Consider the following 5,284-nt stretch of genomic DNA (forward strand, 5'->3'; position numbering starts at 1 on the left):
ACAAGTCATACATGTCTCTTTGGATCCATGATGGGAATGGTTAGGGATGGAATATACTTGATTTGCCGAGTTTTGGTTAATTAAGAATTGATCAAACCTTTGAGATAATGATTTCATCTCGGCGGCTATTTCATTGGAATGGTCAACTTGATGTAAGCCAACACTCTTCTTTCCACTTGAATTCCTACCATTCTTAGAAAATAAAGTTCGATGCAACGAATTTTCACTCATGCTCTCATAAAGACGTCACACGTCATCCTCATGCCTATCAATGTAAGAGCCACCCATGGAAGCATCAACCATGCCCTTGTAATTATCCGATAAGCTCTCAAAGAAATATTAAACTAATTGCCATTTAGTCATGTCATGATGTGGACACTTCCTAAGTAATTCATTGAATCTTTCCCATGCCTCATGGAACGTTTCCGCATCCCCGTGTGAAAACTCTCAAATTGAGGTTCTCATGGCATTAGTCTTAGAAACTGGATAGTACTTCTTCAAGAACTCTTGTTGCATTTCTACCCAAGAAGTTATTGAAAAAGGCCTAAGATTGTTAAACCAATATTTTGCCTTGTCTTTAAGGGTGAATGGAAAAACTTTAAGCCTTAAAACCTCTTCCAGCATATCCGTGTATCTCACGGTGGAACATACTTCAAGAAACTCATCCAAATGCTTGTAAGGTTCTTCACTTGGAAGTCCATGATAGTTAGGAAGCATTTGAATGGTTTGTGGTTTGATCTCATAGTGGTGTGCTCTAAATGGTGGCAATTGAATGCATGTGGGTGTATTGTATTCATTAGGCACATAGTGATCTCTTAAAGTAAGGGGAGGGTTAGCAATTGGAGGTGCAACATGGGCACTTTGATTGCCTTGGATGATGGGAGGTGGTAGAGCATACATTGGCCTTGGCATTCCCAATGGAACTTGGCCTTGTTGTTATGGTGGGTGAATGAATGGCCTCGGCATACCTAATGGTACTTACATATTATCATGATGCACATTGGGGTGGAGGATACCTTGTTGGTCTATGTGACCAAGGTCTTCCACATAGTCTTCATTATGTACTTCCATTGATGAAATGGATTGACTAGAACTTTCTCTTCCCCTTGGATTTCGAACAACGGATTCAAGATGAAAATTAAGAGGGACAATAGTAGGTTTCAATGATCTACGACCATGCATGCACAACAAAACACAACAAACAACAAGTAATGAATAATCACTTCACCTTCACAACAAATCAACAATCAACAAACTTCCTCCACATACAATGTTCCCATACTCCCATGCTATCCATAATATGGAAAGAATAATAAAATTGCCTCCACGTGAGCTCACGATTTATCTAAGAATTGAAATACAAGCCTCCACATGGGCCGACGATTTAACTAGAGATTGAGTTAAGAAAAGCTCACAAAGGGTCCTTTAGCACTTCAATTCAATTTTCAATTTTAGCCTTACAAATTTTTTATATTTTTAGTTTCTTTCTTTGCTTTGCTTAGCTCCTTACTTAAAATGCTCCTTTGCTCACCCTCTAGCTCAATGCACCTAGTCAAACAAGAACCAACATAATAGGTATCCAAAATGAAAATAAAAATAAAAATAAAGTAAAAATACGATCAAAAGAGTACTAATTCTTAATTGATTCCACAAATACGATGTTACCTTCAATCAATCCCAGGCAACGGCGCAAAAAACTTGGTGTGTGCCGTACTTATGCACCAAAAGTTTGCAAAAGAGATGTTGAACTAAGATGATGGACTATGGTGAGTGTGGCCAAGTATTACATTTATAATTTGCCACTACTACCTTTCACTAAAAATATAGTTAGGGCGAGTAAGGATCGTCCCAAGGGATTGGTGGGTTGTATTATGTTGTGAAATCAAGATTAGGATTAGTAGGTCGAGTGATCAAAAGATTGGTTGGTGGTTGAATTATACTAAGTTGCAATTTAAACTAAAGTAAACAATTAAATGCAATAGAGAGAAAATAAGAGAGAGAGATTTTAGGATTTAGAGATCACCACTAAGCATAGCTTTTCTGCACCCTTAATGAATGATTAATGAGGGGGAAAACATGTATTGCAACATTAGTGTGTGTGTGTGTGGTTGTTTCATCAAGCATAGATGACCAATTAAGTATATATTGTCTAAGCAACATGATAGATAGCACAATATATCAAACTAAACCATTAATCTTTTCTTTAAGCTCACAATCCAAATACATCACAAGGTTAGATACATATGCTACTTGTTTTCATAAGTATGGAACATCAAACAACAAGCATGAATTGTCCTCCCATTAAACATCTAAACTACAACTACACTACAATTAAGCTAATAACATGAAATTAAACTAATTAAACTAAGGGAGAGACACAATCCATTAAGAAATGAGTATGAACCATCAAATAAACCACAAGAGCATTCTATTAAGCACTATGTCTTAACAATCTCTAGATCTATAGCATCAATACATATAGACATGCATCAATAACACAAAATCTAGAGACAAACACATGAACATCTATACTAGCATACATAGACATATGGATAGAATGAAATAATCAATTTGAAGCATTAAACCACACTAATCATTGAATAAACAAGATCTATGTATATAAATATGTCAAAACATATATTACAATACGAATTACCTCAAAAATACATAAATCAAGATGTAGAAAGCATGTTTAGGGCTAACTCTAGCCCTAAGAGGATGTCTAGCCACTCATGGATGTGCTCCTCCAACCCTCAAAGGCTAATTCCATGGTAGAGATTGCTCCTCTTCTTGGTTAATGGAAGAACTCCAAGCTTGTGTCTCTAACCTTCTCTCTTCCTTTCTTCCTCACTAAGAATATGATATGGAAATTGTGTCAAAAGTCTCTTTTTGTGTAAAAATAGCTCACATTCCTTATATAGGTAGGTTAAAATGTCACCCTAATGGTCTGGGCTCATACTCCAACATTCCTCCAACGATTGGCTATGAGACAACTTTCAATGAGCTGGATTTGATCTTTTTTTGGACTTTGAGGAAGTTTGATTGATCGAACCTTGTCTTTGATCGATCGAACATGGCTGAGATCTATCGAACTAAGGTTGGATCGATCCTCTATGGCGGTGCCTTTTTGAATAAAGACAAATTTGAGATATTTTTGGGAATGAGACAAAAGTGGTAGGTATGGTGGTACAACTAGATAAAATGGAATCTTTTCGTTCGATTGGAAGAAAGTTGGATTGATCGAACTTTGTGGGATCTTTGGATAAGGACAAAATAGCTTGGATCCATCTTGAAATGTTTAGATCGATGAACTTTCGATCGATCGAATATTTTTTGAGATCGATCGAACTTGTTGAATTTTCACCCCTTGCTTCCTTTTGCTCCCACTTTGCTCATTTCTTTGATTCATCTTAAGATTGCTTCAATTATGCTCTTATTTAGCTGAGTTAGCTTATTTTGGGGATAAGTACCTGAAAATGGAAATAATACAAAATTAATCTAAAGCGGAAAAATAAGATAAAAAAAGGTCCTAGAATACCTAAGCTTAAGGGGTTTAAATGGGCACTTTTCAGTGCTCATCACATGGATGACTTCATGCTTAGTCTATTGAATGCACATTTGTTTTTAGATGTCACTGTGGTGTTTAATGTTAGAAATTAAACTTGATTATATTTTTAAATGTCTTTGAAGGTTATGGATATTTTTTTATTTGATGTTTAATTTTATGTTTATGTGAGTTTTTATTAGAGTTAGTGTGGGGCACGAGGGTTACAACTAGTAATGGTCTTGTTAGTAGGTTAGTGGGAGTTTTGCCTTCTAAATGTTATGTTAGTGGGGTGTTAATTTTTCATTTACATTTATGTTTTGAAGCTTATATAAACCCATGTATTGTACCCATTTTCAATCAAGTGAAGTAAAAATGTTTTTCCTCCCTTTTTATTCTCTTCCAAATAGTATAGTATTGTGTGTGTAACTAGGCCACTATTTCCAACAAAGTGGTATCAGAGCTAGTTTGTGAGAGAGAGAGAAGAAATGGCAAAAAATTCGGTTCCATTTCAAATGCCTTAATTCACTAAAGATAACTATGAAAATTGGTGTATCCGTATGAAGACAATTTTAGGAGTACAAGATGTGTGGGAAGTTGTTTCCAAAGGTTATGATGAGCCAGAAGATGAGACAACTTTGTCCCAAGCCGAAAAAGATGTTTTACAAGTCATGAGAAAGAAGGACCAAAAGGCAGTGATGACCATCCATCAATGTTTGAATGATGGAATGCTACAAAGAGTTGCTAATGCAGAAAATGCAAAGCAACTATGGAGATTCTTCAAAATTCCTTCTACGGAGTTGATAAAGTGAAGAAGGTTTGCCTCCAAACGTTACAGGATGAATTTGAAGCATTGCATATGAAGGAATCTGAATTAATTTCAGATTATTTTTCGAGGGCCCTGGCTATTGTAAGTCAACTAAGAAGATATGACGAAACCACCATGACTGATACAAGGGTCATTGAAAATATCCTTCAGCTGTTGGATTCCAAATTCAACTACACTGTTGTAGCCATTGAAGAGTCAAAGGATTTGGATTCCATGACTGTTGATCAACTCTTGGGTTCGTGGTAAGCTCATGAAGAAAATGTGGTGAAGAAACAAGAAACTTTGGAGCAAGTGCTACAAATAAAGTTTTTGTTGAACGAAAGAGACAAAAAATATGGAGGAAATCAAAGGGGTCGAGGATGTGGAAATGCACGTGGTTAAGGAAGAGGAAGAGGCCGTGGAAGAGGAGAAAGAAGCAGTCAACACACAACCAACAATGAAGAAAAAGTCCATGACTCACAACAAATAAGAGGTCGTGGTAGAGGAAATTACTCAAGGTCATATGAAATGAGGTATGATAAGTCTCAAATTCAATGTTACAATTTGTCAAAAGTATGGTCATTATGCTTCGGAATGTAGAAATATTGCTAACGATGTCGAAGAAAAGGCTAATTATGTTGATGAAGAAGTGGAGCCTACTTTGTTGCTGGCATACAAAGGTGAACGGAGTGAAGAAGATGTGTGCTATCTTGACACCGGTGCTAACAACCATATGTGTGGTAGCAAAGAGAAGTTCGTTGATATTGATGAATCAATAAATGGCAAGGTGACATTTGGAGACTTATCACAAATTCCGGTAAGAAGGAAAAGTAAAATATTGATTCGTTTGAAGAATGGGCATCATCAATTTGTCTCTAATGTTTATTATGTTCCTAATATGAAGAACAATATTTTGAGTTTGGGACAACTCT

At 36.1% G+C, this 5,284-nt stretch overlaps 1 pseudogene; it reads left to right on the forward strand.

Annotated features, from left to right (window-relative positions):
* Positions 1-361: 361 nt before the first annotated feature.
* LOC132272058 (small nucleolar RNA R71) lies at positions 362-460 on the forward strand (annotated as a pseudogene).
* The last annotated feature ends 4,824 nt before the right edge of the window (positions 461-5,284 follow it).

The sequence above is a fragment of the Cornus florida genome, unplaced genomic scaffold, assembly GCF_030987335.1.
Source record: "Cornus florida cultivar Cherokee Brave unplaced genomic scaffold, ASM3098733v1 CherokeeBrave_3.0.0_Hap2_Chr08, whole genome shotgun sequence".
In the NCBI taxonomy this organism is placed as follows: domain Eukaryota; kingdom Viridiplantae; phylum Streptophyta; class Magnoliopsida; order Cornales; family Cornaceae; genus Cornus; species Cornus florida.